The following is a 24,866-nucleotide window of genomic DNA, read 5'->3' on the forward strand; positions in this document are numbered from 1 at the left end:
AATGCTAATACTTTAATGAATATGCCAATGGACGCGGTACGGCAATCTGACGTCGAGCAGCAGGCAGACGGTCGTCTGGACCTTTCACAGTGGAAACAGGCCAAGTCAACGGACCAGGAAACAGAAGAACAACGGCGCTGGCTGTCCAAAGGTGTGGAAACCATCATAACCCTAAAGGCGGAACGCGACAAACTGTTTTGGGCGCTGAAATCGATACGGCGTGCGACCTCTGTGGAAGGCTTAACTCCGAGTTCGATCAAAATTGGCGAATGTGTCAGCTGCGAACCACGAACTTCGGACATCAATCAGACTCTTAAGGCGCTACAGCGCTACGCTAAGAATCCAAAAACACCACCGGAGACAGTGGCCGTCTCGATCGACCAACAGACGCAGCGGGTGCATGCTGATCTGCAAATGCGCGTTGACCTGTTGACAAAAGACTTGGGCGCACTGCAGAGAGAGCTGGCCGACCAGCAGACGATCAACACTAGGAACATGGAAGTCATGGACCGGTTGCAGTCGAATTTGGCAGACATCAAGACCACCAACGAGGAGGCCATCGTGAAGGTCCAGGAGAGTCTAAAAAGTTTGCAACCGGACGACAACGGTAAAGACAGTCTGAAAGCCAACAACGTTGTAGCACACTTGGTGAAATTGGAAGGACTCGTCCAAAAACAGACGGACTTAATGTCGTCGATTAACGTTAGCCGTAAGCCACTTCACCAGAAACCAATCAAACTGACCACAGATTTTGAAGTAAACTAATCGATTCATTCAAACCTATTTTTTCATAATTACTTGTTCCATATCTAGTTTTTGGCAAATAAAAATATGTCATCTTATAGAAACTTTACATACAAAATATGTGTATATTTACAGCTTGAGCAACCACAAAATAATGAAAAATAATCCCAAGGTCAGACAATATAATCCAGGAAAATCCAAACATCATTGACATTTTGTAAAACAGTTTGTTACCAAAAAATTTTAATAATTACACCCGATGAAAGTCGACAGATACTACCCCTACACCTTTACCCCTTGGATAGTCAATAAAACAATAGCTATTAACATTAAAAAAGAGTGGATAATGAATATAATTTAGAAATTGTTCTGATAAAACAACAGCACACTTTGAACGAATATTTTATGTGCCTATGAGAAGCTTATTGCCGAAAATGTATTATTGTAGTTTACATTGCAAATTGTCATAAACGCATTAATGTAACGGGTGTGAACAAAGTATGAAAAACAGTGTGTTACTGTGGCATTGGGTATATAATTTATACTTATAGGAGTTTAAGTAAACTAGCATTAGATTAGGCAAGTATATACCGTCAGTTGTATGACTGTAACGATTATTTACAGGAGAAGTAAATGACAAAAACAAATCTATACAAGTTGTGTAAATATATTAATAGTATAAAAATATAACAACAACAATATTTGAAACGACGATAATAGAAGAACAAAGTTTTTCTCGAGTGCCTAAAAGCGTAGAAGGATATTATGTTTGCTGGCTTTGTGTGCCCTAAAAGGTTTCTTCGCCATTGAATACTTGCATTTGAGTTTTTACCTCGACTAATATACCGCATCTCATTGTTTATTATGGCTTTTTAGTATTTCGTTCAAACGTGTGTTGGCGTTAAATTGAGTACAATTTTTTTTCGGTAATGTTATTGAAATTAGCAATTTCAATGAAAACCTTTATCGATAGCGACGCGCCATATTATAACCACAGCTGGTTAACCCGTATACGCACAAACTGTAGAAAGTCAGACTGACTCTTGTGTTTAGGTCTTAACCTACACATACACCGTAGGAGACTGGGCAGAAAAGACACTCCCACCGGTAACGCGTGTAAAAATAACAGGGAGAGGAGCTGCTTTGGTATGTAGAAGACGGTCATTAGGAGCCGCATAGTTGGAGGGGAATGTGTTTGGGAGGGGGGGAGGGTGCAAGGGCATTTTACTTGAAATATGACCGTAGCACGTGCTTCACACAAACGCCTCGGCTTCCTCCCGCTGTTCAGGCGGTTGTTCTTTTAAAAACGTGTATACTCACCTTAACCTTTTTGGCCTCTGCTTAAAGACAATAAAATTCGGGATATCCAAAAACGAACATAATAACATACACACGCGCGCACCAGCTATATAAATTTACAGCAGCACTGCAGAATAACAAACGGTCCGTAAAGACAAGCGATAGTGTTAAAAAAACAAAAAATACAATAAGTCTTTTCGTTTACGTACAATAGTGATAAAGTATTAAGTTAGATTTACACACCGTAAATAATGTAATATTCACAAAACGTCTAAACGAAAAACTTGTTTAAAAAAATTATGCGCAGATACCGATTTTGTTAATGTCACAATTCTACGTGAAAGCTCGCAATGAATCCGTATCAAGTGTATAAAAAAAAGTACCAACGCCATTCAGTTTGATCTTAAGTTTGTTCTAAAAAAAAAAAAAAAAAAATGATAAACAAGTAACTTATCGATTAGCACCTTTTTCTGTACTCGTCATGAATAAGATATACGTTCCTTAATAACTGTTGCAGTTTTTACAATTCTAAACCATAATTAATTTTCCAAAATAATGAAGTTGATGCTATTTTAAATAAGTTTCATTTTATAACTACAAATAATTGTTTTTATTCTCACTACATTAGTTCAAGCTTTAAATCCATATCATTTGGACTGAACACACACAGAGGGGAGATTGACTTGTAGCATTCATGCTATAATTTTACTGTGTAACATGTTAACATAGTACACCTTTCACAACAATAACTACCTGAATATGTATACAATTCGCCTACGCCCCATTGAAGGTTTATTTATTTTTAAATTTCTCAATGTTAAGTGTGTGTATGTCTGTTATAGATTTATCAGTATGTATACCACCCCTTTTTTTTTGTACTTTACAAACATTTAAAAATAAGTAGTCTTCTTACTCGTTACACTACTTATCTTCTGAGTAAAATATCTTTCAACAACATACAACGCAAAGCAAACCTGCATCGCCTAAAAATACACAAGTCGAAGTTTACTAATTTCAAAAATAATTAAACGAATGTTGTAATATTGTTGGGCAGCAATCAACAAAAATAGTCATTTAGTTGTAACAACACAGCCGTCTAGTCGTTGTAAACGCTTAATGACGTCTAATGTCTTCGTGTTGGCTGTTTACATATTTTATACCAAACCAATTTAATTCCATGTTTTATAGTCAATAAAATATCAGTTTGCAAAACGATAAAAATACAATTATTATGCATATATTAATGACATGTTTTCTAAAAAAAATCATTATTTTCAATATTGAAGCCATATATTATTTATTAACTGAGGTCGACACACATGTGCGAAGTGTCAACACGGTTATTTATTAAACCTAATTTTTGGGTCACGTAAAACTTCGCCAACTTATCCTGTTGGATTCTCGCAGGATAAAACTACCGGGAAGTGATAAAAAGTTTAAAACTCCGCAATGATTTGCTACCGCATATGACTTACACAAATTTGATATATTATTAAAGTTTTTATATTTTTCAAATGTATTATGTGATTTTATTTCTTGCACACAAAATTGATCGAAAAGACCAAACTGCCCAACTATTACCGAAAAGAGAGAACATAAGCTTTTTATATTACTACTACTCTTATAGTAATCTGCGCATCGATCAATCGATCACAAAAAAAAAAAAAACAATACTCGTACATAGATTTATTACTTTCAAGTTGTATCGTTAAAATGTATGTACCTATAGCATAATATAACGTTGAATGTTGTTATTTATTTTCAATGTTATATTCGAGAAAAAAACATTCATCAGGTCATGACTTAAGATGTGATCCCTAAATGTTTTTAATTGCCTTAACTTGCCACTTCCGTTCGCAGAACACCAGTAAACGTCACAAGCTGTTATAAGTACAGGTAATTGGCTGTTTACCAGTTCTGTAAAATATTAAATGTACACAAACTCGAAAGCGTTTTATTAAACAGGTCTCGGTCAAAATAAATACTATTTGCTAATTTGTTTTTTAACTGAATATTACATACATAGACTAATCATTATAATTGTCATTATTATATAAACTAGCAAGTGCCTATAAATGTTTAACCACGATATGAGTTAAGGAAACAGCGATGCGACTATTTAGTGTTTACCATTGAATAATAATAAAAATACAAAATTGTTTTCCCCTCGGCGTCTTTTTGAAAAGGCGAAGACCACGTTAAACCTTTTGTCGTATCCATAATCCATTCATGTTAATAACGAAATCTGAATATTTATTGTCAACAAGTTTTACTGAGGACTTCCATAGAAATATAGTTACGAGTTCTTATGCGGCTTGCGTTGACTGCTCAAGACCGGCAAAATGATTAATGCCTTCCGATGCTCTGTTCGGCCATCTTAAAAGACTAGAAAAAATATTAATAACCAACAAAGTTTCACGCACTCGTGAATAATTCTCAAGGCTAAACGTTTAGAAGTGTATAGTACTTGCTCGTGTAAGTTGTAACAATCAACATAGAATAATAAAAATAATTGTTTTAACGTTGCACTTATAACGCAATGCCACAAACGTTTTTCGCACTAAGCATGCTTTTGATGGGTACAATTAACGTACTCTTACATCAAACATATTTTATGTACTAATTTTTATTTGTGTATTTTATCGCAAATGCGACGCATAATTAAAAGCTAATCTAAATGCATACGATAGATTCTTAGAACGAAATTAATATCCCATTGAAAGTATATATTTTCCCTATCCATTACATCATGCTGTTAAACGTAAAACCGCCAATGGTCAGAAATACACAGATGCCAGGACCGCTCTTTATTTTTCGCGTTCCTTTGATAAGTAATTGCAATACCACTGTCAGTGCACTTTAATTACATGTCTATATGGACGTTTGTGCGGCGAAACCTTGGAATTGTCAAAGTAATAACGGTCAGCTTCTGCGAGAAAGTAAAAACCGAGTAGAATTGATTGTCTTGTAAAATACGTATAGCCCGACAGAGTAAACACGCATGCACGATGAAATAAGATTTTATAATAAAAAAAAGAGAAGAAAAACGGTCCTATCAAAAGGATCACGGGAAGCTCGGGGAGTTGCAAAAATAACAGAAAAGTAACCGTATAACCTTACCCGTTTACGTCCGTTTGTTTGCTTAACACTTATGTGATTTTGTTAGGCTTATTTCCAATACATTTGGGTTTTTTGTTTTTTTTTTTTTCGAGAAAGCTGTCATAAAATATTTGATAAAATGTAAAACGTTATATTATAATACAGTAAAACATTGAAAAATTAAATGGCGTTCGAGCGATTAGAAATAACATAATATTATTGTAATAAACGTTAAAAATACATAAATCTAAACGATTAATGATTATAAAAAATAATATATGTGTTGTATTTCACTTCAAACATATTTGTTTTTAACTTAAAACCCATACAAACCCTTCTCATAGTCATAATGGTGCATTGCTGTCTAGAAGGACAACAAATCTAAATATTCTTATTTTATTAAAATTAAATTCGATATTATGTCTTAGGAAAAACGTTAATGAGAATAAGAAACGAAACATCAAGCAAAAAAAAAGTCAATAAGAAAATGTATTGACACCCGACGAATTGTAACAGACAAAATATGCAATTTTTATTTAGTTGTACTCAAATTTTATTCAGATTTCTTAAGTTTTTCCTATCTGTTATTCTGGCATAAACAAACAGTATAATTAATAATGTATAAAATTAAGTGTTAAGCATTTCATTAGATTGTTTTTTTGCAATTCGCCAACCTTTTCTATTCCGAGTTGTTAAAATAAAACAATTAACTGTACAATAAGTAACCGAATATCATATTTTGGTTTTTAATATAGTAGCAATCGTTACACAAAACATTTTTTTTTTTTTTTAATGTGACAAAACCACTATTGCCAAAACAGCAGTGACTTTCAGAGTAATCAGTAGTAAATCGCATTAAATGTATATGCGCAAACTATTATTAGGGATGTAAGGAATTTTTCTTGTTAAAACAAAAGACGTCATCGTTCCAAAGGCTTAACTATTTGCTCCTCGTTATTATCGAATAGAGATAACACAATATTTTTATATTCTGGCGGTTTTTAAGACGCAGGATTATGAATGTCCTACGCGCGCAAAATGCTTTTCATCCAGCACATTCCTGCGTGAAGAATTTCTCAAAGCAGTTTCGGTATTCAACGTGGCTGCACACAATAGATAGCTATATAGACACACAGGCCCGACCACATGGCAAATGTGTCGCGGTGTATTATTTATAGACACCGGGGGGTATATACATGGGGTTTGGGTGGGCTTCCATCATCTAACCCTTTCCAACGCCGCCTGTGCTTGCGCACCTTCGTCAAGAAGATACTAAAATAACGCGGGAAATGACGACGTTATGGCACGAGCCCTCCTGCGGGCCACATATGATTAATATCAATTGTACGTCTGTTTTCACACACCACGCGAACCACGGGGTTGGCGAAAATTATTTCCAAAGTCCTATGGAACTGCCCCCTTTACAACAATACAATCAAGTTTTCGAATTTCTGTGGGGTGCTCTTCCTAAAGTCGGTCATATTTGTTTCGTAACGCCCTATATCAAAAGTTCACAAACTTGTAATCGCGAATGACTGCCTCGAGTACAACAAGTTGTATTACACCGGCTTGTACTGACCCTGTGCATTACCCAATAACAATACTATTATTCACCCGAGACTCGTGGAAGTAATTGATAAAAAAAAAAGTATTGTACACCAATACACGGTTTCTTGACTTTGAACTGCGGTTCAGACGCGGTTCCGTTGGGGCTTTAAACTTGCCCACAGATTTTCAATGTAAATACACGCCCCAAGCGTGGCAAACGACTGATGTTGGAGAGTATCCTCTTATTTCAACCCTATCAAAACATCCTTAATGTAGACAAAACGAAATGTTATTGACTCAATGACAACTTGTGTTTACCGTTGTTCTTCAAACGAGTATACCGGTCATAATTTACATTTTACTCTTAAACCAATAACAATATTATTTCACCGATATCCGTAACATATTCATGAGGAGGTGGTTTTCTCTTAATGCTTTAGATCAGACACTTACACGTACCAAACAGATTTACATACCTACCTACATGACCTACACTGTATGCACCTGAACAAAATTGGGTAAGACATGTTTTTTACTGAGTTACCCGGAACGGTTTGGTCAAAACAAACGGCAATTGTACGTAATCATATAGAAATGCTGTCTTTATTTCATTAGCTAAACAATTGGGGCACACGTTTTCGAGCACTTGGCTTAGTAGGTTCATAGAAATGTGCTACCAAAACTATTCAATACCCCAGTCTATATAACGACCTATATAGACCTATATACTCTGCATTTGTTGAAATTAAAACACATTGACTTAGGACGTACATGTTGGAAATTATACTCATTTTTACAAGAAATATATATGATATATAAAAATGACAGAAATATTGCATATTTTATAGGGTATGGTTTGGTTGTTTTTTTTAAGCTTAAATTGTATAATTTTTTTTTTTCAAAAGCGGCATTCGAGGTGGATAGGTCGACGGGGCTGCAGTTCTTTGTTGTACTTGGAGCCTGCGGTGATTATACACTGTTTTTGTTTCAGGCCACATGGTGCATACGCACGTCCGTGCGAACAAACTAATGGCAACTATTATTACCGCTCCGGCAAACAGGGAAGTGGTATAATAGTAAACTTATATTTTAAAAGCGTGCACGTTAATTACTTAACACCTGCAGGTAAATTAAAACGTTATAAGTGCGGGTAGATGTGCGTTTTCAGCGTTCACGTGACTTGAATCCGATCGTCGTAATGTGCTTCCAGCAAGCACTGCCCATATTTAAACAATCCAACTTACCCTCGGGACTCGTTAGAAACAATAATGAAATCTATCTGACCCGTTTTAGTTGGTTTATTCAACCATGATGATTTTTTTGAATTCAATTTTGTTGCATCGATTATAAGTTTATCCGTGTATTGTCGTGTCCAAAATGCCTTGATAAACTCAAATGGTCATTGTCGAAGAGAAGGCGTTTTGTAAAAGCTTAAATAGTAACATCAGTCAAATAACATAGACTATAGTTATATGTGTAATATATTTTGTGTATGGCGAATTCTTCTCTAACAAACTCATCCCCGTTAAATTCATTCCGCGTAGGAATTTAAAACCTTCAACGAAATTGTTGATTCTTGGAAGGTTTCCTCTGATATGCAACGGAGTACACATATTAATTACATCACATCGTTTGCGGGTACAAGTTGCCATCGCATATAAACTTTAAAAAGAAAATTCAGAAACACTCAAGTATTTCAGTTGTAGTGCACAGCCTTGTATACTTATCCAGATTGAGAAAAATTAAAGAAAAAATACACAGCCCCGTGGACAAAAACAATTATTATTTTTAACAGTTTTTTTTTTTTTTGTTTATGGTGTAAAATTGCTATTTGAGTGTTTTTCTCCGGAAGCTTCTCAATTATTTGGCGTTGACAATTTGTTCGTTTAACAGAAGTAACCTGACCTCAGTCCGGGCTCGATAATCATAATTGAGACAGGTCAATCAGCGCGTTGTACGACGTTGCCCAAAAGTCGCAGGAACCTATAAAACGATAGAAAACACTTAACCTAACCTAACCGAATGAGATGTAGGTCCACGTTGGTTATCGAATGGACATTACAATATACTCTCGATAGTAGGACGTCAGAGAGTAGCTAGTGTGAGTATACGCATATCCCTTGATAATGTTTGAAGTAGTTGAATATTGTTTTTGCCCACCATCGAGCAACAAATATTTTATACTTAAAGTTCACGGACCGTTTCATATGAGTCGTATGAAATATTTAAGCGCGTCTGTCATGCGTTTTTACACGGTGGTGCACATTATATAGTATAATAATAATATCTAGGTGTCGCAGTTGCGACTCACATATGAAGAATGGGCGGGTGTGTTAGGTTGTGGTATGTGACAAGTTACACAAAGCATTGGTATAACATAAAAAGTGTGTGTACATTTGATAAATGCAATCGTTTTTGTTGCGTTTAGCTACTACGTTTAGAGTAGTTAAGAATAATAAGTAATGGGTATTTATGAGGTCGAATGAGTAATTATAATACAAATAAATAGTAATAATAAGCACAATAAAGCTGCAGTCGATAAATTTGGTAAAACAAATATAATTTTAGACATTCTTATAAATATGTTGTTAAATGTGTTAAACTTTTTTAAGTTATTATTTTTTATACTCTTTAAAGTTATTAGTTTGCTAAATTTCATATACCTGTTTTTCAAAATTATGTCCCCATCCCTTGTACGTTGAAACCTTACCAGCTTAGGCTCTTTGAATGGTAACGTGCATACTTTATAAATTAAGAATAATTTGCTGAAAATTTCGTCCGGCTCATAAGCAGATTTGAGTAATTACTTAGAGAGTTTAAAGTTTACTTCCCGTTCTAAATTATAAACTTAATAGTTTTAAGAGTAATTATTCAAAACTAGTTAACGACTGGTCAATTTTTTTAACAAATTATTCCTAAATTAAAAAAGTTAAAAAAATCAAGATGATGATACGTTACCGTTTGAAAATCTTTAGTTCTTAGTGCTTTTACACATAAGAGATGGGCTAATTGTTGAAAAATATTTATAAAATTTGGGCTAATTGATAACTATAAAAATATGAAAAAGAGTTTAAAAAAGTCTAACATCTTTTAAGATATTAGTTTTAGATAGTTAACCAATCGCACTGTATAACCTGTTTCTGTAATAAACGATAAACATTTATGCTTGTATCAACGTCGAACTTGCTTGCGACGGCGTTTGGTCTCAACGAATTCGTTCAAAGCACGCTTTAAGTTTAATACCTGGTCAAGTTGCTACAGGTTAGTATATCTTAGATATGGAGCCAAGCCGTGGCTATAAAATAATCGCTTAGCACCTGATGCTTAATTCTGAAATTGAATGTAACCTATATACATAAATGAATATAGAAGCTTTCGAGGTCAAGAAACTGTAAGCTTAGATTAGATTTAAAGTTAATTGTTGAACTAGACTCGAGCTAAAACTCCATCACGATAGAATCAGTAAGTACTTAAGTAGGTACCCTTAAGTCGGAATTCAGAAGTGCCAATGGGTTTTACCGTTTACGCCGTGGAGCGTATTACGTCGTGTATTTCAATTTTGGTCGTCATTAGGTATGTTTTTGTTATTATACTTATATTATATTATACAGTTAAAAACGATCCATATAACAGGCGACCGCAGACATCAACGACAATTTGACAACCGCGTTGGACCGAATTTTCCACGTGGCTTGATCGTTTGAAAATGTTCTCAACACCGACATTTGAAATATTTGTTAAGCCAAATATACGGCGTGCCATATTATTATATGAATACCGTTGGTGTTCAATTTTCGCTGTGTACGTTAACGTGTGTACATAATACTTTAAACGAATAATTTAATTAATTTGAACGCGATTTACAAATGTATATGGAAACATAATGCCGCGTAGCCTAAACGGTTTACACGAATATTAATTATTAATTTCAGCAACGCCGCGCCGGTCGGACGTGTTCGGCCTTTCACCCGGAAAAACGAAATCCCGTTTGCCGCCGTATGCCGTATATAGGTAGATATGTGTAATCTAAAAACACAATCCGCACGGCAGGTATGCCGTTAAATAACAAAACCGCCAAAATCCATATTGTTATCATTATGATGCCGAATTACACACGTGTGCCGTTTAGATCCAAGCAAAAGGATTTGAAAACACTATTTGGGAACACAATACCGTCGGACGACGCGACACGTTCTGCAATTTCATATTGCATTATTATGTATTATGGCGTCCACTGAAATGTCACAGCACTATATTAATATCGCGTGCCATTATTACATTTTTTATTTTTTTTAAATAAATAAATATTGTACAGATGTACTACACTTCAAACGGGGTAAACGCTCAAAGGCCGTCTAAACGATAAGGCCGGCGGACGGGATGAAAAATATGTTAATCCAATCTCTACGTCCGAGTCTATTCATAATATACAGACTGTATTGTAACGCAGTTGTACCTTGAGTGTACAATATTTTGTGTAATATAATAAATCAAAATTACTTCGACGACACTGCCAAAGATACAATCTTCCGCTTAATAATAATTATTATTAATTACCGTCAAAGTTATATTACGTTAAATTAGATAACGGGTACAGGTATACCGGCTACGGTATATTATAAATAATATATCGACGGTATCTCTCGCTGATGCGACTATGAGAGATAATAAATCATGTTATTAAAACAAACTGATTTTCAAACTTCAAAGATAGCCGACACTACTGAACACTATGATATTATCAAAATATCTGATTTCGAACGAATGCAAACTTTTTTGACTACTCAGTTGCGCTATTTACTATGCCCGGAGAAAACTGAATTTTAATATTGAGAATTTATTCAAAGTTGTCAAGATTTCTGGTTAAAATACCTAAACTGTTCTCAACAATTATACTGTTATTAATTTTTGTAAAAAAAAAAAACAAAACAAAAACGCCGTTTTTTCAATTCACATGTGTGACATACTTGGTTAACAGTTAAATAGTTCAAATTCTAATCAAACTCAACTCGTATTTGAATACATTAATTGTAACATTCTAATTACGACAACCGATAGTTGAAGCATTTATCCAAGTGTATATCTAGTAGGGATGTCGACCATAATCCGTTTGGGGAATGCACATTGTCGTGCTAAGCCTAAAGTCGACTGCTGCTGTACAAGTATTCCAAAACAGATTACCCGGAAACGCCATAACGCATTACTGTGATTCAAATTATACGGTTCTAAGAAACCAGAATAGTCAATTATTGCACTGTCCCTCCGGCAAAGCCGTTTCCAGTGTCGATCATTGGTTATTTTGAAGCTCCCTAGAGCTGTCGAAGGGTTTAAACTTTGATATGCCTACTGTAATATAGTGTATTCAGTATTATGATATAGCTGCACGAAATGTATCGTATTAAGTAATCTAAGAAATCGTGTCGTGGTCGAGTGTAATTCGTTTTGTCCGGCCCATAACGATCGTATAGCATTGTTATTAAAAGTCGAGTAAATAAACATCTCCCCTAAAGAAAAAAAAAAAAGGGCCATTGACTTATGACGTGTGCCCGTCGTCGGATTCCGTTCACAAGAAGGACAACAGATGTTGCTTTAATAACAGTACAATAACATTACTTAGACGTAATCAATATAGTGCGGCTTTTATGCGTGCAACCGGTGATTGATATTGGTTGATATCATGTTCTCCATCACGCTACCGACTTACCTAATGAAAACCAAGACATAAACCTGAACACAATAAACGATGTAGCCAGTAGGTATAATATCAGTTTGTAGGTACAGTATGCGCAAACATAGTGTACGACCTGCTTTCTTCTTCGGATATAAAATCCCAAAAGTGTATTATTTGTATACCACGGGCTTGGCGCTATGTCGATTTTTCCATGTTTTTCCCATCTCCCGAGACTTATTCGATTTTGTTATTTATTGTTTTGACTTTTTTTTCGGCCCCGTTTGCCACTACTGATCAACTGTGTTTGCGGTCGGTCCGCGGCAACTGCGCGCCTAGCAGCACCGCAATAGCCATAAATCTGTATTGGCCACGGGAAATAGCTGTCATAAATCGATTGTCGACTCCGTTTCTAGTTTAATGACTTCCAATAAAAATAAGAATTGCCAAAGAAACAAAAACATCAACCGCACGTTTCAATATTGTGAGAGGCACGGTTTTTAGTTGGTTTTAACGGTTTGCTTTTAATTTTTCCCACTTAACTCCTCTGTTGATTGGTCACTGCGGCTCAAACGGCCAGGGCTTTATTGGGCGTTTTATTTTTTCACTAAAATTCTCTTTGACCGAACAAAGGAGTACCGAAAACATAAAGAAATAGAAAACAATTTAAAATCGTCGATGCAGGATTCTTGTACGAGGACACAACGTGGAGCCGTTAAAAAAAACCTCTATTCATTACAGTGGTAAACAAAAAACGAAACCGTCGTTAGGATATTGATTTTTGGTTATTGGTAATCTCAAAAAAAACACAAGGAGATTTACAACGATTCTTAACAACAACACACGTGGACAGACTCCATCATCGTCGTCATTATCATATAATAGAATATTTTACTACCGTCCGTCGTGCTCAACAATAATAGTATACTCTGTTGGGCTGAACTCCAAACGCAGTAGCATTATTGCTATAGAACACAAAACAGTCAAATTACTGGCAATTTATATTTTATTTATAATTTTTGAGAGTATATTACTTTATTAGTTATTCTGTAAAAAAACTAATCAAAATAATGCTCTCGTAAGATCCTTTTAAATCCCTCCACTTGATACACTAAATAGTCATAGCCCACACAAAACAATTTTTTTATGACAGCAAATTCTTATTATAATATATTCAAATAATTGTAATAATTGTCAAAGGTGGGAGCGGTTGTTGAAGTTCGTCTTCAATAACTATTACAGTGAGTAAATGATACGTTTACAATAATAAAAAAAAAAAAAACACTTACACTGAAGAATCAGAAGAAACCGCTTGCCTCTTTGTAATTTCCTATATCACACTAGAATTACTATTGTTATTGCGTTCGAGTTCAACGACGACATTTGCATACAAAGATAAAAAAATATATATATATATAGACATGCGCTAGTTGTTACTGCTGCGCTTTTATATAGTTTTTGTTTAACCTTATTTGTATGTTGAATGAATAACAAAGAACGTTTATTTTTTACAACATAATTTATAATACCTTTGATATAAAATACTTCCACGACAATGTCTCTCTCGGTTACAAGTATAGATTTTAAATTTAAATTTTATCGATAGGTACTGTTCTTGGGAATTTGCAGAATATATCGAATATTATTTTGTTTTTGACGAAATTGACAATATTAACATATTTTATAATTCACATTTAACGGAAAAAAAGCTTTGTCGTTCGTCAAAATGACATACTTTATAAAATATAATACATACAATTCTGTATGCCTATAAGTGTTGAATACTTAAGCTACCGGCTTTGGCCAAACCATCACCAAGTGTTAAATAAAATTAGTTGAAAAATACATTTCATACACTTTTGGGACAAATATCCCACGATTTCTCTAAACATTTAATACAAATATGGTTTAAATGCGAACCGCAAATCATACTCAAATGGATAAATTAGAAACTTTGATAAATGCAATTTTCACTGTACATTATATTTTCCTTGCGTGTAATTACACGTGGAAAAGGAGTGGGGAAATCTCAAGTGTAAAATGATGAAAATGATCACCAGTCAAGTAAGAAATTAAATTTCCAAGAAAGCTCTCGATTGGAAAATTTCACAGGACGGCAACTCGCAAGTCAATTTCACGTTCATTAATAAACGCTTCGGCATCGATGACATTTTTTTTTAGCCGTTTCCCAATAATTGCTGTTACGTTTAATCAAATACAGCGTAGAAAACAATTTGACATAATCTTAATGTCGGAGTCAGTTCTAAACGGTTTAATGTCTCACCTGCAATATATTTTCTGGGAAATATTAAGAACTATAAGTGTAATGACTGTTGAAAATAATGCATGTACGATTTAGGTATGCATAGTGTTGAATTAATGAAATATTTGCATAATAATATCATCACCAATTAACATTTGTGTATTTACCATTTTTTATTTTCTGTCAAATAGGTCATAGTATTCAAAATAGGTAATATATTATTGCTGCGCGCATTGTAATGATAAAAGACATGGAATCGCATAATGTAACATACAATTATTATTATTATAATCCATCCCATCTAATAAATATTCAGAACCGTCCTAAAACGTTCAAACAATCAAATGTCTGGTTGTTGTAAATGGTCATTGGTCTGTGTGTAATTCAAATCCATTGGACAAACAATCTGTCAGAGTTATTGCGTTATGATATTAATTGAATTTATTTATGATGTACTTTAATATTATTTGCATACTGCGCTATGTGGCCAATCATTTTTAACCAAACGAGACGTTTTTTATGTAAAATCCACACTACTACCGTCTAGCCGGGGTTCAGAAAGACTCCAAGCGGTATTACTTAATATTTTCAAACAAAATACGCATAAGACTGAAAATAAAATTACTTTTCAACTAATTAGTATTGTTTAAACAGGAGGGAAAAGAGTAATTGTAATCTGATTCAACGGCCAAATAAAAAAAACTCCATTATTTTTCTGCTTGCCAATAATATTCAATACCCACCTACTGCTGCCGAGGGGTTTGTGTATAAATATATTTGTGTATCTTTTTTGCATTGCCGAGGAAATGTTATTTTGATTTATTTGCATTTTTCGAATAAACTTTGATTGGGGTTTATTCATGGCACGGTCGATCCTTTTTTATAACACCGCCAAACTGGAATCTAATATACACAATATATAAGAGTCCAATCAAATCAATTCGGATTCGATAAATACATTTTAAATTTGTACGGCACCGACTGGACTGTAGATTCGGCGACGGGAGAGTATAAAAATATGACTATTTTAATAATCCTAAACTGTACTTTGATTTATTTCCACAGATAGTGATTTCCATATCTCCTTAGCAACCACATGAACTCTGCCAACTCGTTGATTTCCAATCGAAAAACCTACCCAAAAATATAATTCTGATGATAATAATATGTATTGTTCATAATTAAAAATACAAGTTAATATTAAAAATATACATATAGTTAAACATGACTTTAAAACCGTATTGTTTTTAAAAGTCTTCTACTACTATTTTCCAAACTCTTCAATTCAGCCTCCGAATTTTATAATACTTAAAGCGATTCAGTGTGCTTTTTTTTATCAGCAACAAACAAGGCAATTCTATTGATAGATTATTAACGGTATTTTGTTTTTAATGAGTACAAACGAATTCATGTTCGTACGTCAAATTAATTATGAAAATATGCTTCATTTACTTTCAATCAAATTTTTGGCGATGACAAAAGTTAAAAGTACACAGATCAATAAGCGGTTCTGTTATAATAATAAATATAATACAAAAATATTCATGCGCCTTTGGTTACATTATAGATACAATAACAAAATCATTATTAAAATACAAGAATACATGGTAATAATTACAATAACGATATCGTTCAAACACCGTTGTAAATGCGAAAGAAACAATCGCATTTGTGAATTTATTGTCTTACGAATTTTAATAACAAAACGGATATTGATCGTTGACGACCAACTTAACATATTATTTATTAATTGGTTTATTGTATTTAATCATTTTATATCAAATACACCAATCTAATCTATTATACATAATTGTTTTAGAAAATGGCGTTATGATGAAATTTTACAGCGAGTGTTTGCTCAACCGACTTAAGATATCAGCTTTATCATATTATTGTACCTATAAACAGTGTTTTAATAAAGTCAAAACAATATTCATAATTCATAATTCTCATTTTTGACGTCTTAATACACGGTCTCCAAATAATCTTCATCAGAAATAAACTAATAAACCATTCAACAAAAACAATTCGGAAAGAATGAAAAAGCGCCCTTAAAAGTTAAATCTATGTTAAATTACTGAAATAGACTCGAGTAGACTAATCGAACTTCATATTTGCAATTTCGCCAAAACATCTTATCTCTTTTAATTTATTTCAAGCAGTTATCAACAAAGGTACCTCCTGTTTATCTTGAAAGTGGGTATTGAGCAGTTTCTTGGTAACTAAAAGCCGGTAATTGCCGGAAGGACAACAGTTGGCGATCTGACATCATTTAGCATGCAAATCTGTGCTGCTATCTTATGAGAAGCTATCATAAAGGGATTATTATGTTTTATTTCATCTAAAAAAAAAAATTACAAAATCACAACGACTTAAAAACACATTAGTGGAACGGCAAACTTTTAGCAATCTTATCGGTAACCATCTCCTGAAGTAGGCCTAGCCGAAGTCGTATACATACTTTAATGATCATGGTCATAACTTATAACCGTTGGGTCATATCACAGTCAACATATTTTTTGGTTTTATCTACTTATCATGAGAGAAGAGATAATCATTAAAATAAACCGCAAAAAACAACACTGTTTTTTTACACTGTACTGCTTTTACCTGGTACGCGTTTTGCTCGAGTTGGAAATCATAATGCCCGATTCAAGTACAAGCAAAACCAAGTCGGTGGCCGTACGCGCTTTTAATTCGATTACAACCGGATGCGCGCCACTGGCCACAAAGTATATTTAATAGTAGTATGGTGGAACAATAATAATAATAATAATATGAAGAAGTTACAGCGGTTTTTGTTGGCAAACAACACCGCAGTTATATCATATCGTGCGGACGTGTCTTTGGCGAAAATTAAAGGTTTTTTTTTTTTTAATTAATGGTAAAAGCAGCTGCGTGCACTGGAATTTTTGACTTCAACCGGAAATTTGGCTCGAAAAATAATATTTATACCGTTATAATATGACTATATTTATATGTATAGCCGTGTATATATGTATATAAATAGGGTTAGGAAAATTATTATTAATTTCAGCGTAGTGCAGCCGGATAAAAAGGGTTCTGCGGGGGTGGTTTAGTATAGACAAGGGGGGGCTGGAAGCAGTTTTAATCCGGCTCAGACAGACTGATGACTGCAGGAAAAGTAAAACTAATAGCCGTCTATCAAGTGCTACTGTCGGTTCCCGACGATTTCCTCCAAAGCTTTGCTGTCCTTTCATTTAGTTCTCCTATTCCCGCTGTTTGTTCTATATTATACGCCGGTACAAATAAGTCGTCGACGCCCGTACTTGTCAGCCTTTGATGCTTTATTCGCTTTGACTTGATTTGTTCGATATTATACACTAGTAACAGATTAATTTTTTAGTGTTAAGCCGTTTGCCGGATTATATAAGCACTATTAGTCGCGATGCATGCGACAACGTTCGCAGAGGCGATTAAAAATTGCCAACATGGCAGTGACATACATTTAATAGTAACACCAAGATAAGTCCATCTAGGCAATGTCGATACAATACTTAAGCATGCTAACAACACAATTTAATAAACTAAAATGTATAATGTCGAAATGTATTGAATAATATTTATATTGTCTATTCGTGGTGGATTTTGGCCTCGGAATTACAATGCGAAAACTACCGTTTTAATATATTACAGTCGTTTTATTTATTTTTTTATAAGACAAGACAGTTCATAAATCATTAAGTATGTAAAATCAAAAAGAATATCTTTTTTTGGCGATTACTTCAAGAGTCTGATAAATTCTTATGAAGACAAATTAGTAACCGTTGTTCGCGACCCCTCGGGACAGGTTAGAAAGTTTGTCTAGAGACAGTTTTGAAAAAAAACTTTGTTCCAAATAAACTTGCAGATATTTTCAAATAAATCAAAGGGAAGATTCAGATTGTTTTTCGTTATTGCTTAATGTATTGTTGAACGTAAGAGAATGATCAAACGTCTAAAAAAAAAATATCAGACACTAGTCATTTTTTATTTCATTATTTACTGAACATCTTTGTAAAAACAAAAATTTTTTTTAAAAAAAAGAGTGTTTCAATGTTATATTGAGGGAACGGACAAATTATTTTTGGACGGTTCTGCGTTTGTGCTTTTTGATTTGGGAGACACTAAAAATGTATGTAATAAAAACAAACCGACTCGTATTAAATAATAAGAACGCAACAAACTTTTAATATTGCCAATGGCGGCTTAAGATATTTTATTTTCACGTTTTCCGAAAATTGGCGATGGCAAAAGTAAATATGAATATCACAACTTTCAAACATTTCGGAGAAATTAACTTCATAACAATGTATACCGTCCGGAGAATTCACAGCTTTAATTTCTCAATTAGAATTCGTCAGAACCACAATGGAACATGGAACGCACAATTAGAAGCACAAAATCTGCCTGTAATAAATTATAAGTTTATCAACTATAAAGTATTAGGTTGTAATTGAATACCTAGTTTTATTTATAACTTACAGTAATTAAAAATTGCTCTTACATTTTTTTTTTTTTATATAACATGATGTTATTTTAATTTGTTCACAACATTAATAGGCAAAATAACACTTCAATGTTCTTACCTACCTATATATTGATATGTTTTTTAACAGCTGGAGATCAGCATAGAAATTTAAATTCGATATTTAATTATCAAAATTATATGATACGTGTTCAGAACACAGGACTCGTATTCGAAACGTGCAATACTTTGGCAAAAAAGTAAAGTGCAATTACATAAATAAAATTACAATCAATCAAATTGTAAGCTACTGTCATAACAATATCATTGAAACTTCCATTTATGGCACTGTCGTGTGTTGTACGACACACGCACAAGTTTGAATGAAATACAATTTTCAGAAAGTAACCGTTGACATCCATTGCAGAGGTTATTATGGACAATATAGAAAACTCAAATAGAATGTATATATTAAGTAGTCTAATGTCAAAATCATGCAAAATAGCATGTTGAATGGCATTTAAATAGTAAAACAATTATTTTTAAATCATAACAAATTAAGCAAAGAACCCATATTATATAAATAACAAACACGGTTAATAGGCTATTAAGTACTTATATTATGTAACAAAAACCAATAGAAGTAGTTTTTTTTTTATAAAATTCAAAAATTGTATTTTAAAAATAAAAACAACACATTTTTAACTATGATTTGAGTTTTTATTTTTGTTAAATGAAGTTTAAGATTGTTGTTTTTTATTGGCCGAATAGAAGGTAATTAGGACCACAATCTAGCATTTGTATAAGTACTATTTCACCAGTTAGTAATAATTACTGAGTACTAATCAAGTACTAAAAATCTCCAAAAGTATAAAGTTTATTAGATACTCTGTTTCGTTGTGCCGGTAATCACTATGCTTAACTATTACGGATGTACATTATATCATACTAATTATCTTTTAATAATACAATGCAATAGTCTTATTATTATTGTTGTATACCTACCGAGCGGTAAAAATGTTGAGGGTCTATAAAGTGTTTTGCCGGGTACGATAATAGCGAAATTCAATATTATTCGCGAATCTCAATTATTTGTATTCACAAAAAAGTGTAATGATCGATATCGAGTGAAATACCATCGGCTGTGTTATCTTGATAACGATACACGAATGCATTTCATTAGGCGTTTAACCGGTAACCGACAAGATAACCGATGTTTCAAAAATACGTGATAAAGTTTTTGGCCTCTTTCTGCTTGTTGTTGTTCTTCTTAATTAATTTAACCTAACCCGGACATTTCGTAATATATATATTTATCTCTCCGTGGTCACAGAACAAAAAGAAGACAAGAGTCGAAGGGAAAATATATTACAACTGTCGGACGTAAAAAAATTCATAAAAAACAAGGGGAAAATTTTTTTTTTTAAATGCTATTAGGGAGAAATCTGGACAAAAAAAGAGTTACTAAGATAATGTATTTTGTACGGAGCACGCTTGTGCGACTCTAAACTCGGTGGGTAGGTTACTTACTAAGGTTTGACTTGACTTTAATTTAAAATCGGATGTTTGACAAAACTGTTGATGATCATATTTCAACTTAAACGTTGAGATAGGAACGCATTTCTACATATTTTTAATTGTTCACAACATTCAACATATACATACATATAAGTTATGTGGGAATAAAACGCTATTTAAGCCACTTAAAAATCGTATAAAAAATAGTAAATATTATTACAATATAAAGCTGTGTAAGTAAATTGTTCTAATGAAAATTTAAAAAAAAAAACGCTTAACGTTAACTATAAATTGCTTTCAGATTCGTTAAAGTCCGAAATCCATAAACAATTTATCTTTTTTGTGTTATGTTTTATTTTCACATTTTCATCAATACTATTTTGCTTAGATCCACGGCTTTATAATGTAATAATATTTAATACTTTTACGATTTTTAAGTGGCTTAAATATCGTTTTATTTTGTGAAAATCCGGATTTTCAAATTCCCATTACTATAATGCATATATATAAATATACTTTTGATTCGATTATGAATCAGTTTTAACATTTTAACTAATTTCGTTAGTGCCGCATAATTGCGCGGATCCAGAACAACCAAGCCCTTATTAACCACCCTATCTTGACTTTATTTTTAATTTAACGCTCGATCGCCGCCGTCGCTGTCAATCAAAGCGAAAGCAGCGAAATTAATTAATATAAAAACAAACAAATTGATACGACTCATTATATTAACCGCTCCTTGGAATCATTTTGCTTAGTATACTTTGCCGGATAAGTGCAAATCCGTTCCCAAATTTTCCCACTGTACCGTTGTTGGTACTTAAGACATTTTCGTTATCTGAGTACTCACCTAAGTGGACCTTTGTCTATACGTATGCAGTTAGTGTTTGCGCACACTTTGCGCCGGTGGTGAGAAACCCGCCTGTACTGGCCGTGGCGATGCGCGGATAACACTCGGTAAAAAATAATAGTTGTAAAACCGAAAATAAAAATATAGTAAGATGAAGAAATCCTCGTGAAGACGAGACGAGAGCGATACCGACACACGACCAACCGAACAGACTGAGGCGAAGGGCCAACGTGTGTACGCGAGGCGTGAGCGAAAACTGTCGGCACGCCGAAAGCCGAAGAGACCGCCGGCAGATCAGACCAACTCACCCTGCAGTGCTGCCTCCCACGTCCAAGCCCGGACCGTGTCGCGTTCTTTGATTAGGCCCAAGCAGTCATGAACATTGACCCAAGCAAAATCCTTGAACTCAAGTACCGTCGAATTCTGGAGAAGTAACAAAAAAAAAAAAACCATATACGACTTCGGGCATGCCCGCGTTTGCTATGGATCCCAAAAATCGAGCAAAAGGTGGTCTCTTACTTAATTAGAGTTGAAAAAAGGTATCTGATTCAATAGAACGTTATACCAGAGTAAAAACTTTACCGCGTACTATCTACAAACAGAATTGAGCATTATTATGGATAATTTTTCATCTAAATAATTATTTAAATATTTTTTTTCTATCCGAATACCCGTCGAATAATTTATTTTATCCGAATAAATCATCTAAGATTTGGTCGAGTAAAGAGATTAATTCGAATAAATTATATTTATATTATTATTCGTTATTCGAATAAAAACTGCCCAACTCTGTCTACAACGATACTGTACGTATATTAACAGTACAATTTGTGGGAATTTAAAATCCAGAAATTTTCTTTTTACTTGAAATCGAACTATAAACTTTTGTTACGTATTATATATATATATATATATATATATATAAGTTTCAGATCTTAAAATTAAGTTTGTTTAATAATAAATGTAATAAATTAAAAGTAACTAAATAAAATTATTTAAAAAAGTAGAACAGTTAAGAGGAATACGGAATACGTGGTGTTAATAGCGCAAATGAGTATAAATTAATTTAAAACAAAATATCTTGAGAATATTCCCTAGAACAAAAGTTATTTTATAGTCTGGTCTTTGTGGGACATCCTGTGTGTGTGTATGTATCTATATTATTTGTATTTTATTTATCATTGTAAAATAAATGAATGTGGTGTAATATTAATAAAAACAATAAAAATAGTAGTAAAATTTTTCTCGATGTTAGAGATGTGATCTCGAAAACGTTCACACAAAATATTTTTCCAGTCATAAACATGTCAAAATGACACAATTTTTAGATATGTACCTATCTAAATTAGAAACTTATATACTTATGACAGGTTTCATTAAGAATTAGAAATTGTACTGTCAAACATGGAATAAACAAATAATTTAATTTCAACCACAAAACTTCGACATAAATAAGAACTATTGTATTTTATTTTATTGGTTTGAAATTAATCTTGTTATTTTTTTACAGGTACTGTCCAGTGAAACTAACTGGCTGCTCGTTTTTATAGTGATCACGTTTCCTCGTTACTGTTTTAAACTGAGAATTTGCAAAGATCGGATCTTTGGTCGTTAGTAAAAACATATTGAATGGATATTGGACGATATAACACTACAAGAATGTTTATCTAATTTTGGAAATTGCCCAATTCGTCGACAAAAACAAACGCTAGTACCTGCATATTATATAGAGTGTACCTCTTCTCGTATTAAATAATGAATCAGTCTATTTTTTTTTTTTTTTTGTAGTCTATCCTGGATAGAATAATGAATGGATGTACAATAACAAACAGTATATAACAGCAGTTTAATATTAAATAACACATTACATGTAAACCAGCAAACTGCAGCCTAATTTTCCGGTCGACGTAATGATATTTAGTAAATGATTTATAATTATTTCCGTCAATTTCTTTCAAATCTGAATACCATAATTATGAATATTATACCGCCATACCCATCTAATCAAACACTTGGTCGTTTGCGTTATTCGGTCACATCACCAAACGTCCAATATACTACTACCCTGGACGGGTGTGGTAAAGCCTGTTAACACAAGTTATTGTCCTATAAAGAAGTCTACGTGCATATTAACCTGGTTGCTGGCACTAACCAATCTCGTTGTCTTATTCGGGAAACCGACAGTTAGCGGTAGCAAGTAATGGCCTCAAACACAGTTCTATTTTTTCTCGACGATAAGTGTGCCCCCATTGTTTATACATTTTTACATTAAATATACAATACAAGCACACTTTCGGTAAGTTTACTATGAAGTATAACAGAGCACACTCAAACAAGCTTCACTGTATCATTAATGTTTTATAGTTACATGTAAACTGTAATAACTGTAGTCAGCAAACATCAATGAGATCAAGCAATCAATGATGTACATTTGTATTTATAAATAAATCTGTTCGCTAATTTAGTAGAAGAACCAAAAAAAAAAAAAAAATGTATATAGGACTGTGGTAACGCTACTATATAGGCAAACACCGTAAACTTGATTACGTTTTACACAATATACTTGATTATGCAAATAAGTTTCATAACTTATCTCGACGTTCCTACTCTGTAATGTCGTTTTAATAGATCTGAAATGTCATTAAACGCGACAAACAATATAATACACACTGAATGTGATGTTCATACAGAAACTCCGTATTCATTCATTCTTGGTACAGATTATATTATTATTTTACAATTAATTCATGCATTCTGTCGTACTACTTTTCAACATCGAACCAAACTTTTTGTCTTATAAATGCCTCCAACGCGTTGCCGGATGGAGCCAAATCATTCATATCTAAACTTGTTTGTGGCTTTCCAGACAAGCAAGTCCATACGACTGGAAATAATGACCATTCTTAAGACAATCTTGTTAGTGGGTCAAAAAACAAAGGCAAAGTGCCACAATGACAATAATATTATACTTAAAATTCTACTAACTACAAAAGGGTAGATAAAGATCTAAATTTCAATTGTAAAGTCACAAGTAATCAAATTCAAATAGAAAATACAATTAAATCATTTTTAATCATTTATCTATTATTTTTATTTTCAATGTTTATTGCCAGTGGTAAACTGCAGATGCATAATATGGCAGAAGTACTAAATAAACGTATGGTTGTCCAAATGACAATAGACCTAATTAGCTTGTGTTCGGCGTTACATTAACTCAAAAGAAATTTGTTAGTTATTTTTGTACAAGTAAAGAAATAAGAATATCTTACAGATAAAATGACCGAAAACCCCATTTTCACGCGTTCGTTCATCATAAGACATTGAAAAATTGCCCGAGAAAATGGTCGTAACGCCTTGACCGGACGCTTTTAGCCATCAAACTTCTTTCCATTCCCTCGCCATATTTTTT

At 33.3% G+C, this 24,866-nt stretch overlaps 1 protein-coding gene across 4 annotated transcripts in view; it reads right to left on the reverse strand.

The window, feature by feature from the left end:
- Window positions 1-21,697, reverse strand: part of LOC126832754 (protein artichoke-like) — a 127,058-nt gene extending 105,361 nt beyond the window's left edge. For all 4 annotated transcript variants that reach the window (XM_050563666.1, XM_050563662.1, XM_050563667.1 and 1 more), the window contains exon 1: window positions 21,458-21,697. The gene's annotated coding sequence lies outside the window, so the exon portion shown is untranslated. The remainder of the gene's footprint in view (window positions 1-21,457) is intronic.
- Window positions 21,698-24,866: the final 3,169 nt, after the last annotated feature.

This window comes from Adelges cooleyi, unplaced genomic scaffold (assembly GCF_023614345.1).
Source record: "Adelges cooleyi isolate 19-005CV unplaced genomic scaffold, UGA_ACOO_1.1 ACOO_flye_CR_arks_rails_tigmint_CR_PRNA_167, whole genome shotgun sequence".
NCBI classification, from domain to species: domain Eukaryota; kingdom Metazoa; phylum Arthropoda; class Insecta; order Hemiptera; family Adelgidae; genus Adelges; species Adelges cooleyi.